Here is a 15,430-nt window from a genome sequence, read left to right on the forward strand (position 1 = left end):
AATGAGAAAAGAAATCAGAACAAAATATAATTTTTTTAATTTTACAAATCTTTAAAAAATGATAGTTCCACAAACATAACAGAATCCAGAAAATAACAATATTTTTATTAACTGTCTGGGACACTTCTATAATACTTTTTTCCCTACATTTTCTCTTATAATTTTGCATTTCCGATTATTGGAAGCTAATAGAAGCAAATTGTATTCTAGCTGTGTATCTTTCATGCTTGATCCCTCTGTCCCCCTCACTGTCTACATAACTTCCAGTGCTGGGTACCATGGGACACACTTACATCATGATACATCCCTAGGCTCTGTAGCTTTGCCAGGTGAGTCAGCAAAGTTGGAAGCAGGATTCCTAAGATCTTTCCTACATTGGGGGCACTATGGAAGAAAAGTTAACGGTTCACAAATTGACAGTGAACCACCTAAATATATTCCCCTAAATCCAAATTAAATGATTTTCTCAACTCAACCTCCCCCTGTCCAAATCCCCCAAATATCCATAGCTATGCAATACCATCTGTCTTTAAAAGTATAACAGAGAGGAATTGAGAGAAGAAACAAGAAGTGATCAAATGATTATTTTAGCAAATAAAATACTTAAATATTTTCAACTATTTTATATTTTAAGGATTTTAAAAGGATAGGCATATAAATCATATGATCATCTCAATAGATGCAGAAAAAACTTTTGACAAAGTCCAACATCGATTAAGGATAAAAACTCTCAACAAAGTGGGTATAGAGGGAGCATACATCAACATAATAAAGGTCATATATGATAAGCCCACAACTAACATCATACTCAACAGTGAAAAGCTGAAAGTATTTTCTCTAAGATAAGGAACAAGACAAGGATGCCCACTCTCTTCATATTATTCAATATGGTATTGGAAGTCATAGTCACAGCAATCAGACAAGATAAAGAAATAAAAGGAATCCAAATTGGAAAAGAGGAAGTAAAACTGTCATTGTTTGCAGATGACATGATGTGATGCTATATATGGAAAATCCTAAAGATACTACCAAAAAACTATTAGAACTAATAAATGAATTCAGTAAAGTTGCAGAATACAAAATTAATATACAGAAATCTGTTGCATTTCTATATACTAACAGTGAATTATCAGAAAGAGAGATTAAGAAAACAATCCAATTTACAACTGCATCAAAAAGGATAAAATACCTAGGCTAAATCTAAGCAAGGACATAAAAGACTTGTACTTGGAAACTATAAGACATTGATGAAGGAAACTGAAGATGACACAAACAAATGGAAAGATGTGTCATACTCATAGATTGGAAGAATTAATATTGTTAAAATGACCACACTCCCCAGCAATCTACAGATTCAATACAATCCCTATCAAAATACCAATGGCATTTTTCACAGAACTAGAACAAAAAATTCTAAAATTTGTATGGAAACACAAAAGACCTGACTAGCCAAAACAATCTTGAGAAAGAAGAAAACTGGAGATATTATGCTTCCTGATTTCAAGCTATACTACAAAGCTACAGTAACCAAAGCAGTATGGTACTAGCATAAAAACAGGCCCATCGATCAATGGAACAGAATAGAGAGCCTAGAAATAAACCCACACTTTTATTATCAGTTAATCTTTGACAAAGGAGGCACAAATACACAATGGGAAAAGACAGCCTCTTCAATAAATGGTGTCGGGAAAACAGGACAGCTACATGCAATAGAATCAAAAGGACTACTTTCTCACACCATATACAAAAATAAACTCAAATAGATTAAAGGCTTAAATATAAGACCTGAAACCATAAAACTTCTAGAAGAAAACATTGGCAGAGTGCTCTTTGACATCAGGCATAGCAAAATGTTTTTTTTAGTCTGTCTTCTCAGGCAAGAGAAATTAAAGCAAAAAACAAATGGGACTACATCAAACTAGAAAGCATTTGCACAGAGAAGGAAACCAGCAACAAAACAAAAAGGCAGCCTACTGAATGGGAGAAGATATTTGCAAATAGTACATCTGATAAGGGGTTAATATCCAAAATGTACAAAGAATTCATGCAACTCAACATCAAAAAAGCAAGCAACCCAATTCAAAAATGGGCAGAGGACCTGAGTAGATATTTTTCCAAAGAAGACATGCAGATGGACAACAGACACATGAAAAGATGCTCAACATCACTAACCATCAGGGAAATGCAAATGAAAACCACAATGAATTATCACATCACACATGTGAGAATGGCTATTATCAAAAAGACAACAAAAAACAAATGTTGGCAAGGATGTGGAGAAAAGGGAACCCTCATGCACTATTGGTGGGAATATATTGGTATGACCACTATGGAAAACACTATGGCAATTCCTCAAAAAATTAAAAATGGAACTACCATACGATCTAGTGATTCCACTTCTGGGTATTTTTCTGAAGAAAACAAAAACACTAATTAGAAAAGATTCATGCACCCCAATGTTCTTTGGAGCATTATTTACAATAGCCAAGATATTGTAGCAACCTAAGTGCCCATCAATAGATGAATGGATAAAGAAGATGTAGTATATTTGTACAATGGAATACTACTCAACCATATAAAAGATGAAATCTTGTCATTTACAACAATATGGATGGACCAAGAGCATAAAGCATTAAGCCATGCAGCTAACTCTCCTTATACCTTTTCCTGCTGTTTACCTGTAAACTGAAAAAGTTACTGCTATGGTTTGAATGTTTGGGTCCCCCCAAAATCTGTATGTTGAAATCCTAATGCTGAGAGATGATGGTATTAGGAGATGGGGTTTTAGGGAGGTTGCTTAGGTCATGAGTGTGGAATCCTCATGAATGGGATTAGTGTTTTTATGAAAGAGACCCCATGCAGCTGCTTACCCTCTTCCGTGAGGACACAGAGAGAAGTCACCAGCTATGAGCCAAAAAAGGCCTTCATCAGAATGTGACCATCCTGGCACCTTGATTTTGGATTTCCCAGCCCCCAGAACTGTGAGAAATAAATTTGTGTTGTTTATAGCTCCCCAGTTTGTGATATTTTGTTGTAGCAGCTCAAATGGACTAAGACGGATATTTTCTTTCTTTGTTTTAGGCTCAAATGTTTAATTCTTTCTCAGTTTAGAATTATATTGCTCTACTTTAAAAATGGCTACCATTTATTTTATTTTTTTAGGAAGTGTTCCCTCCTGGTACATTTCCTAAAAGAGTTTGTACCTGACAAGGGTTATTTGTTTAAGTGTTTGATAGCACTCACCAATAAAATCATCTGGGCCTAGAGCTTTCTCTGCCAGAAGGTTTTTCAGTGAAAAATTCAATTTCTTCAAGTAAAGCGCTATTCAGATTTTCTGTTTCATTTTTTGTCAGTCGAGTAAGTTATATTTTTCAGAGAATTGGTCTATGTCATATAAATTGTTGAATTCATTGGCATAAAGATATTCATCATATTTCCTTATTATCCATTTAATTCTTTAAGATCTGTACTGATACACCCTCTTTTATTCTTCACACTGATAACTTGTGTTCTCTTTTTTTTTGTCTTCATCAGTCTAGCTAGGAATTTATCACTTTTATTAATCTTTTCAAAGAGCTGGTTTTTTGGCTTTGTTAATTTTTTCTGTAGTTTCCTGTTTCATTACTTCCTGTTCTTATTTTTATTATTTCTCTTCTCCCATTTATTTTGAGTTTACTTTGCTTTTCTTTGTCTAACTTTTTAACTTGGAAACTTAAGTTACCACTTTTATAATTTCTTTTCTAACGTATGCATTTAGAACTGTAACTTTCTCCCAGCACTGTTTTAGCTGCATCTCATAAATTTTGATATGTTATATTTTCAGTATCATTCAGTTTGAAATATTTTCTAATTTCCATTGCGATTTCCATTTTTAACCCACTGGACTAATTAAACATGTAATGTGAATTTCAAATATTTGCATTTGGGGAAATATATCTTATTATTATTGATTTTTAATTTAATTTCATTGTGATTACAGAAGATACTTTTCAAGACTTCAGTCTTTTAAAATTTATTAAGACTTGTTTTATCATATGCTCAGCATATGATCTATTTCAGTGAGCATACCATGTGCACATGAAAAGAATGGATATTCTATCAGTCGTTGTATATAGTATTCTATAAATGTCAGTTAGGTCAAGGAAATTGGTAGTATTCAGATCTACATCTTTACTGATTTTTTTCTGGCTGTTCTGTGAATTGCTGGGAGAGGGGTGTTAAATATTCCATGATTAGATTTGTCTATTTCTTCACTTAATTGTCAATTTTTACTTCATGTGCTTTAAAGGTCTTTTATTATGTCTTCTTAGTGAATTGATCCTTTTGTTATTGTGAATTATCCCTATCTTTGTTAATTTCCTTTGCCTTGAAGTCTGTTTCATCTGATATTAACATAGCCACTTCAGCCTTCTTTGATTGTTTGCATGGTTTATATAATGTTCCATCTTTTTCCTTTCAATCTAGCCATGTATTTAAAGTAAATTATTTTTTTTACAGAACATGTAGTTGGGTCTTGCTTTTTTATTATCCATTCTGAAATTTTCTACCTTTTAACTGGAGTTTTTAACTAATGTATATCTAATGTAACTATTATTCTGTCTCTATTCTTACCACTTTACTGTTTGCTTTCTGTTTGTCCCATTAGCTTTTTGCTCTTCTTTGTCTATTTATCCACAATTTTTAGGCTAACTGAACATTAGTTCTTTAGGCCTATAAGATTGCAAGTTTTTATCTGGTTTTTAGTCACCCAGCATGGCACCAGATGGCCAAAAACCCCATAAAAACAGGAAGTTCACTTAGTGTCATTCACTTTATCAATTAATTTTTCTGATTCACTCCTGTTTTTTATTACTTTTGGTCATATTCCCATGCCTTTAGATAGTTGTTTTTCAGATACTGTCCATATTTTATCACTGTTACCTGTGGAACAGTTTGCTCAATAGTAGCTACTCTCCTTTTGCCAGAGATGGAGGCTAATTTTTAAAGCTTATAACAACTGTTACAATGCCCCTCACTTATACGGTGTCTGATGAATCTAGGTGTTTAAGTGACATCCACCAGTTTGTAGCTATGGCTTCCTGAAATAATTAACTAGTAGAGGCATATGAATGGATCACTGCTAGCTCTGAAATCTACTGTTGGTGGAATCATGAAGAAAAGCTTGCTAGGTGATTTTTGTGTTTGTGAAGTATTTAAAATGTTGGTAAGAAAATGAATAAGCAATATTTTAAGTGTTCACCTTTCGATAGTGGAATTATAAGATGATTTGTTTTCTCCTTCATGTTTTTTTAGAATTTTCCAAATCTCTGTAATTGAACTGCTTTATAACTGAAATGAAGATATTAGTTCTTTTTTACTAAAGGGAATGAAAGAGCACTAACATCTGCTGAGTACCTACCATGAGCTGGGTAGTGCACTAGGCACTATCCCATTTAAAACTTTTTAGATATTTTTTAAACCAGAGGAAAATATTTTTTTAGTTAACTGTTAAAGTGTGGTTTAAAAGTATATTTATTTTTCATCATAATGATGTCTCTTGGTTGGTTGTTTGTTTTTCAATAGGAGCCTTTCTGTGTCCTGCCCAGGTTAACATTAGTCAGCAAGCTCTAGATACACATCAATATCTGATATGCAGTATGGGTGAGAAAAACCAATGCTCCTTCAATATCCCCAGGCATTAAATTTAACCTCTGGTAATCTTGGAAAGGGACAATTTCCCTGTGTCTTCCTGATATTCTTGAGTTACCTAAACTATGTGGGATCTTGTCTTTTCTTCTAAGGAGCAATAAAATGTTTCATTTAATTCAGGAGCAATAACACCTTTCATCCAGCCTCATTCAATTTACCAGTTTAATTTTTTCTTCTCATTCTTTCAGAATGCTTAAGCAATAAGAGTATAGTCATAATAGAGCAAGGCTGAACAATATATTGCACATTGTACAGGTACTACACATGTAGTACATGTAGCAATGTACTACATGGGCAGAATCAGAGACCAAGCAAACTTCAGCCCTCATTTCCTGAGGACCAAAAGCAGCTCCTATGTTCGTGCCCTAGGACTTACCCTCAGTGCTTTCTAGGTAAAACTGCCTTGGATTCTCTCTCCTAATCAGGAGAAGGTGATTGGATTAAGTCATGTTTCACATGAAGTATTTTGGCCCCTTATTTGAACCAGTCACTACACTTGAGGCAGTTGTAACCAGGACTGCTGTAATGATCTGACAAAAGACCTATTCCTTCAACATTACCAGTCATTAACTCTCCAAGACAAGATGTGACATGCCACAGCCCTCAGAGAGTTCATCCAGTAGGAGCCTCTTCTTGACAAATACAATCCCTTTTCACCTTTGTTCATGACAATTTTATTTCTTTCACAGTGTCAAACAACCAATTTTTCCAAATCAGCACTTCCTAGTTGGACCAAGGGAATTTTTTTCACTTCAAAGAGAGATGCTACTATCTTTTCACTTTTGATTGTATTTTACTTTAATTGGTCTTTCTCAGAATAGTAATTTTAAGTAGATACATATTTAAAATAGCAAAGCTTGATACTAATGCCTGTCATTGTTTTCTCTATCATTATTTTGGCTGCAAATTTTACAGTTTGTAGTTTAAAAAGCCTGTTTTAAGCATATGCCCTACTTCATGTTCAGTGTATGCAATACTTATTGCACAGATGTGATGCCAAAATGAATCCAGCAACTGGGATATTTGCCTTAAAGTAAAAGAGAAGCAGGACACTTGGTGTCTAGTCTTCAATTCTTAACTTTATTTAAGTAACTTTGCCTACCTAGGAAATTATAAAATAAATTCTTTTGTAAAAATGGGATTACTGGTTCAAAATATCTCTTTTTCCTCCAGTGGTTAACCCTATACAAAACTATAAAACTGATACCAAAATTAAGAAGCACTTTCCTTTAAAGGTGTGATTCCCCCTGGAGCATCTCTCATTAGCTAGAATCCAGGTTCAACAATCTGAAAACCAATGCAGGGTTATGAACAGAAGTAAAGCAGAATATGGTTCTTTTTCAGTTGATTTAAAATGTAACCAGGCAAACACAGGAAAACTAAACTGAGAGACTCAGGGGAAAAACAGATCACAGAGAATATAATGGCCTAAGAGCAGTCTGAGGTGAGAACCTGCAGATGGTCAGGGAAAAGGCATTCCAAGTCAAGTTCAGGAACTGGATGAATGGAAACAAGGAAAGTGGACTATGCAGTTGCCAGATGATATCCAAAGGCATAAGAGTATGGACTCTTGTACTGAGCATAGATTTTCTCTCCAGATAAGCCTTCTCTGGAGTGTAGAATAGCAAAGGTCTATGAGATAGAGTTTACCAGGGGTCAGCTTAAGATAAAAAGAATGAGAAAGAAGAAAAAAAACTAAGGAAGGAGTAGTAACTTCAACTCTTGTTCTCTCTTGAAGACTGTCACATTGAATCTAATAGAGGATCATCTGCTTAGTAATTAGAGTTGAATGGATGGGATCTCTAATGAACTGAAGGAGAATGAGTGCTAATCTGAATGATGGGCAGTACCTAAAGCAGTGAGACTAGGAGGAGAAAGGCAATTCCCTGGGGAGACAGAGAATAAGGTTCAGTGGATATAGGAGAGCAAACTCATGGTAGCATTTAAAATTAATTATTGGGACTTCCCTGGTGGTCCAGTGGTTAAGAATCTGCCTTCCAATGCAGGGGACGCAGGTTCAATCCCTGGTCAGGGAACTAAAATCCCACATGCCATGCAGCAACTAAGCCCGCATGCCGCAATTACTGAGCCTGTGCGCTCTGGAGCCCGCACACTACAACTAGAGAGAAGCCCACGCACTGCAAAGAAGAGCCCGCACACCACAACGAAAGACCCTGCATGCCACAACAAAGAACCTGTGTGCTGCAACTAAGACCCAATGCAGCCAAATAAATAAATAAAATACAAATTTAAAATAAAATAAAATAAATTGTTAATTAATTGACATCAAGGTAACTTTCACCTATTCAGTTACAGAGGAAACCCACATTTAGAGGTTACAGTTACTTTTCTTCTCTTAAGATATAGTTAGATGTGCTCTACTTCCCCAGTGTATATGATTTTTTAAAATAATAGTCCAGATTATGAACTAGAAAAGCGAGTTATTACCATGTAACAGTTTTATGCTATGGGGTATAATTGTTTACTAACTTGTTCCAAATCCTCTCATTTTTTGTTTCTTTCTCTCTTAATTAGATTTTTCAGTACCTCCAGGGCTGGATAAATATTATGCATTGCTTAAAAGCCTGACCTCTGAAGGTTGATACAGCAGGTGTGATTCCTAGCTTCTCTTATTCATGTGGCCTTCAGCAAATTATTAACCTCTGTAAGCTTCAGTTTCTTCATATGTAAAATGGGAATAATAAGAATACCTTCCTCATAGGGTTGTACTGAGGAATAAGTAAAGTAAATAAAATGATGTAACATAGGGCTTGCTTCCCTGGTGGCACAGTGGTTGAGAATCTTTCTGCCAATGCAGGGGGCACAGGTTCGAGCCCTGGTCTGGGAAGATCCCACATGCCGCGAAGCAACTAGGCCCGTGAGCCACAACTACTGAGCCTGCACGTCTGGAGCCTGTGCTCCGCAACAAGAGAGGCCACGACAATGAGAGGCCCGCGCACCGCGATGAAGAGTAGCCCCCGCTCACCACAACTAGAGAAAGCCCTCGCACAGAAACGAAGACCGAACACAGCCATAAATAAATAAATAAATAAAAATGATGTAACATAAATAAAACATTTCCATTTTGTGACAAATAGCACAGCATTTAAGAACTGATTTTTGCGACTTCCTTGGAGGCACAGTGGTCAAGAATCTCTGCCTGCCAATGCAGGGGACACAGGTTGGAGCCCTGGTCCAGGAAGATCCCACATGGCATGGAGCAGCTAAGCCCATGCGCCACTACTACTGAGCTTGCACTCTACAACCTGCAAGCCACAACTACTGAGCCCACATGCCACAACTACTGAGCCCGCGTGCCACAACTACTGAAGCCCGTGTGCCTAGAGCCCGTGCTTCACAACATGAGAAGCCCGCGCACCACAACGAAGAGTAGCCCCCGCAACTGGAGAAAGTACGTGTGCAGCAACGAAGACCCAATGCAGCCAAAAATAAAGTAAATAAATTTATTTAAAAAAAAAAAAAAAAGAACTGATTTTCACCAGATTTGAGATTATGTTTGGGATGATCTGAGTGAAACTAAAGATTCGAAAATGTGATAATCCCTCAGGGCAGCTGAAACTGAAGCACAATAAGGGGCCCATGTGACTATTCAATGGGAGAGACAAGCCACAGGCAACAGGATGCAAATGGAAGGGAGTAAATAAGCAATGGTTTCTAAGAGACAGTGATTCCAAGCAGTGGATGATTTGCAATTGGCTGCTTCCCACATGGGCAACTCTAGGTATGGTACTCCAGAGAAAGCAGCAATAGCAAATTATTTCTTTTTATATATTTCTTTTTATGATAATACATTCATAGGAGGACATGAACTTGGGAAAAAGAAGTTAGTATGTTAAACAAAAGACAATATTTACTAACCTCCAATAATTGCAAATTCAAAGCCTAGGAGAACTGGATCGGATTATGGTTTCTAAAGAAACTATTGGACCCAGCCACTGAGATTCCTCACCATTCTGTATGCTTCCAGAACCTGCAACCTCCCTCCCTTCTGCCACTTCCCCCATACACACAAGCAATGTGAAAGCAATGCTAGTTTTTAGCTGTGATTAGTAGCTGATTCATACAATAAACTGAAAAGAGCCATTCAAGGAAAAAGAAAAATATATACTATAATAAAAGACATATAACATTCACTCATTCTATAATATAGTTTCTAAAATATATATGTATTTATATATGATATATATAAAGATATATTATGCATAAATACAGTCACTAGGCAATCACCACACACCACATAAATTGTATATATTATCAAAATCTGGTATACCTCTTATTTGTATTTAATGCATCTGAATGCTCTGATGATTACTAAATAGAAGCAAGCTGATAAACTGCAAGCTATGTCTAGAAAATTGGTCACTAAGACTGTATTAGAAGTATTCTAGGAATAGAAGTAAACAGAAAACAGGTAAGTCTAATTGTTTGCATAATTGTAGTTAATATTAAATTAAAATGTACCACATGGTTTTTAAACTTTTGATTTAAAATTTCCTGGTTGTAAATGTGAACAATGCCTCCTCTAAATTATTCCTAAAATAAAACTTAACAGCATAAATACTTAATAGCTTAAATAACTATGATAGAGTTCTGTGTTTTATTCCTTTATTTTATTTATCTGGGTCATAAATGAAGGATTTCAATCCTTCATTTGGCATCTTTCAGAAGTACTACATTTATACACATAAAAAAGGAATTATATTTTTATTTCCTTATGTGATTTCAGAAAGTAAACAAACTGGTGATTTTATTAAGCATTTATTAACCTTATAATGATGCATCAGACTTAACGTTAAATATATTGCTTGTATATCCTGAAAATTTTTTTTAAATGGGGAAGAAATAGGCTATTTCTTCAAAGACAGAAGAAATACAGAACTAAGAAATAGGTTAGTCATAAACTTAAGAAGCATTTTTTTTTTGAGGGAGAAGAAAAATAAAACATTTTTCTTCTCCCTCAATTAGAGTTTTTTTTTAAAGATTAGTTACTTGGGGCTAATAATGGGAAGCATTAACAGAGACAATAACAGAGATATGGTTGCTTGATATTATTGCTATGAGATTTCATTCAAGCCTGCATGCGTGAGACCTTGCCCTGGCCCTTTAACTCTGCTGCACTCCAAGGTGTGTGGTGGTGTGCAGTGGTAGATAGCTCAGGTGCCATGTGATTGAGGACTTTAAATGTCAGAATACAGAGATTGCCCATAATTTGTCAAGCAGTGAAGAACAACTGAAGATTAAGAGGCAAATAGGGAGAGGGTTATAATTAAAAAATAAATTCTTAGGAAAGGAACTCAATAATTTACCTAGTGTAAAGAACTGGTAACTAAAAGAATTCAGAATGAAGAATTTGAAAGACAGTATCTAACTCAGGCATGTAGTAATAATAATCATACAATCTATAATTGGACTTCAGAATGGGATACTAACTGATACATCAGAGAGTCTTTAAGTTCAAGTGAAATCTTAGAGGCGAGTGGGGGTGGTGGTGATAAGTAGTTTTCAAGTATTTTTAGTAGTGAGCATTTAAATTTAAAAATAAAAAAGAAGCAACCATGTACAACGTTTCATTAAGACCAATGAAAGCAGAACTGCTTTGGTTGACATGGGGATGGGGCACCCAACATGTCTCAGTATGGCCCCCAAGCTTCCCTGAACAATTTTAGGGCATTACTCCATATTCCCTCATCAATGATAAAGCACCCTGGCCTTTATAAAGGTGTGTCCTTAGATTGTTGCAAATCTCCAAATTAACCAATACCACCGAAATATGTAATTATTCCCACTAACTCCCTGTTAGGCTGCACTCCAAGCAGGCCTGCAAGCCCTGTACTTGCCCAGCTTCAAGACTGAAGAAAGAGCCTGGAATCAGCAACAGAGACATCAGTGGTTTAATGGATGGCAGGGGGGATCTTACATGTCTGAAGTAAGGTCCTGAGCGACACCCCACTGTGTGTGGCACAAGGGCCACAGTCTTTGCAGGAGGGGGAGGTTACCAGTAGTAGGGGGATATGACGTCAGTTTGGCTCATCTGTTACCAGGGAAACTAGCAGAAGGGCACTCCCCTCACCGCCCCTTTGATAAGCTCTCAAGGTGGGGATGTTCTGATCTAAAGATTAGAACAATCACCAGCTGGGGCCTGGGGCAAGTATGTAGGAAGGTCAGTCTTGTGAGGAGGGTGTAGGTGAAGCAGGTGCTGGTCGAACAGGGGATGTACGGAGGAGGAGGGCAAGAGAACAGACATCTTGGGTGGCCTGATCATACACTCCCTCTCACCCAGTATAGCATAATTTTATCAGAGTTACTGCACATAAAATAAGCAGAAAACTACAGAAACATCCTGAAATGACAATGCTGAATAATTCCCTAGGCTCATTGTTACCTATGTAACTTGTTCCGTCACATCAACTTAGCATAATGTAACTGTTCAGGAAGAGTTTTTTGCATAATTTTTTATATAATCCCAGTTTTGACTTAATGTTGGATTTAGTATTTCATTTCAAAGTGTGCATAAGCATAACAGAAACTAAATACAACCCACAATTTCATTTTCAGCATTACAAATTATGGAAACATAGTGAATGATTTTGTGAAGTTCATGTTCCAATTCTATATGTACTTTTAAAGTATGATGAAATTTTTGTATTAGTGAAATATCAAAATTGAAAACTTAAGGATGTCCATGATAAAAATACACATACACTCAGATGCAAAAAAAAAAAAAACTAACATAAAGACTTTCTCTAAGGAATTCAAAATGCTTCACAGATGATTCTTTATCATTCATGTTAATGAAGGGCAGATGATCTTCATTTTAGTTAATGGCTGTAATTTTCCACCCTACCAAATTTTTAACTGACCCCACTGCTAAATAATTTAAGCTTAATATGCCATTTCTCCCTTTGCATCATCCTTTGAGGGGAGAGCTAGTGAATAATAAAAACACAAAATTGGACGACGGATCTAAAAAGGGCAAAAAAATTCTGAATGGTTCATAACTTGTATAATCAATAGGTGACTACCCTATTTAATCTCATAATTCTCTTGTGAGCTAGAATGGGAAGATGCAATTTGCTAATAAAGAAACAGGCAAAGAGAATATATTCACTATGCTAATTCCACATGATTTATCCAATGTCACCCTGAACTGAGGCTCAGCATAGAATTGAGTGATTATTGAGATAATCCAAACAGGGCATTGGATTACTAAAGAAGCACATGGATCTCCTTCTCAGAAAATTTAAAAATAGGATTGGTGCTCATGTTGGCTTTGTATAGAGATAATTTTGTTAAAAGATACAATTATTAACTCTGGGGAAAATAATTTCTTTTAAAATAGCGTTAGATATTTCAATTCAAATTAAAATTTTTGTTGTTTTTCCTTTTAGACTCAGGGTACTATGTTGTGCTGGATAGGTGCTGAAGGGCAGCAACATGCAGACCTTACATTCAAGAGACTTTAAATCTAGGAGAGAGTATAAAATGTATGCCAATAGTTATTGTTTTTTTTGTGGTACGCAGGCCTCTCACTGTTGTGGCCTCTCCCACTGCGGAGCACAGGCTCCGGACGTGCAGGCTCAGCGGCCATGGCTCACGGGCCCAGCCGCTCCGCAGCATGTGGGATCTTCCCGGACCGGGGCATGAACCTGTGTCCCCTGCATCGGCAGGTGGACTCTCAACCACTGCGCCACTAGGGAAGCCCTGCCAATAGTTATTAAATGCTCACACGCAACGTTAGTGCTACAAGAGAGAAACAAAGAGGATGGAGTGATTATGTTCAGCTTGGGGTCTGATAAGAGGTTGGGTAGGGGTAGAGATGAAAAAAGACTGGGCATGAATTGATAATTATTGAGCTATTCTAATGGGTACATGGGACTTCATTACATTATTTTTGTCCTTTTGTCCATTTATTTTTTTCATAATAAAAAGTGCTTCTTAAACTGGCTTCATGAATGAAGTGGTATTTGAGGATAGACTTTGACAAAGGGGCACTATTCCATAAACCAAGGAGTGTGGGTAGACATAGCAAGATCCTGACATGTAGTTGGAAAAACCCTGGGCTGATTAGATTCATGTTATACTGCTTAGCTAAAGCATAAGGTATATACTGGGGTATAGGAGAATGATATAAAACTAAAAATTATTTTTATTATTGTCTCAATGACTTTGAATATTGAATTGTGACATTTAAAATTATTACAGCAGTTAATATCCGTTGGTGACTTCGCTATGATTTGATTAAAAGTTTTGATTATGCAGGAAATAAAGAGGCTGGAGTGAAGCAGATATGAATCCAAATTCCAGTTAGAAGGATATTACGAAGTTCAGGAGAAGGCTATGCAATCCAGAAAAGAATAGTGACAGTAGACATAGAATAGAAAGTCCAGGAAAGAGATGAGCTCTAGAGGGAGAATATTAGGACAATTGATTGAATCGTGAGGAGAGAGACAGAGAACAGAGATAGTCAAAGATAAATTTTAAATTTTGTTTCCAGTCTGGGTGCAGGGAAGCCAGGTTGGTAGTGTTACCAAACCAAACTTGGATCTGCTTGCCTGCACGCAGTAAAGCCAATCTAGTGACAGCAGGTTGTGGTGGAGGAATGCATTTATTGCAGGGCAACAAGCAAGGAATCCAGGTATCCAGTGCTTAAAATGTCCAAATTCCCTGAAGGATTTCAGGGAAAAGTTTTTAAAGACAGGGTGAGAGAGAGGGTTGTGGGATGTGTGATCAGCTTGTGGACATTCCTCTAACCGGTTGGTGGTGAGGTAACTGGAAGTCAACATCATCGACCTTCTGGTTTCAATCCATCTGGGGTCTAGTGCTTGTGGGCAGCATATAATTAACTCCTTCCACCTGCTGTGGGTTTCAGTAGCTCTAAGATATGGCTCAGAATATTATCTAAAGCCCTTGAGGAGGAACTAAAGGTCCTTAACTTTGTTTAATGGCTAAGCTATTATTATTTTGTCTTGCTTGACTGTTTTCCTTTCTTTCTGCATTTTCTCACTTCTCTGATTAAATTTATTCTTTGGAACTTGGGGAAGGCCTAGGAGGCTAAAGTTGTTCTACAGACAAGAGGCAGGCAGAAGACATGGTGGGAGGATCTGTTCTGGGATGGCCCCATAGGGTCCTGCTCGGTTACAGCAGTATCCAAGTTAGTGAAGAAGACAAGGTAGGTTTTAGGCATTACAAATCTGAAGGGCTAGGAGGAGGACATCTAGATAGAGGTAACCAAAAGATACCCTCTATGTGAGGAATGGGAGAAGAGAGAAACTTGGGATTCATACGAACTAACCATTGAAGCATGAAATTACTGGGCAGGTGAGTGAGTAAAGAGACTAAAGATGAGGGCTGAGAACAAAATTCTTGGGGAATTAAGGGTTTGGTTTGATACAAAAGAAAAAAAAGAGCTAAAGACAGAAGAGAACTCAGATGGTAATACTACCAATAACATCTTATATTTCTTCAAGATTGGCTAACAAGAAACAATGCCAAATTTAAATGGTTAAAACAATAAAAAATTATTTCTCACTCAAGCGAGAGTTCAACATGGATATTTTTGTGTAGCAGTTCTTTCGTCAGCAGCAATGTAAGGATTCAGGCTCCTTTCAGCTTGTGGCTTTGCCCCCCTCTAGGTCCTTGAACTCCTTACCCTTCAGCCAAAAGATGAGGAAAGCACATGGAAAAATCATGGTCAGAAGGTTTTACGGTCAGTCCTGGAAAT

This window comes from Stenella coeruleoalba (assembly GCF_951394435.1).
Source record: "Stenella coeruleoalba genome assembly, chromosome: 3".
NCBI lineage: Eukaryota > Metazoa > Chordata > Mammalia > Artiodactyla > Delphinidae > Stenella > Stenella coeruleoalba.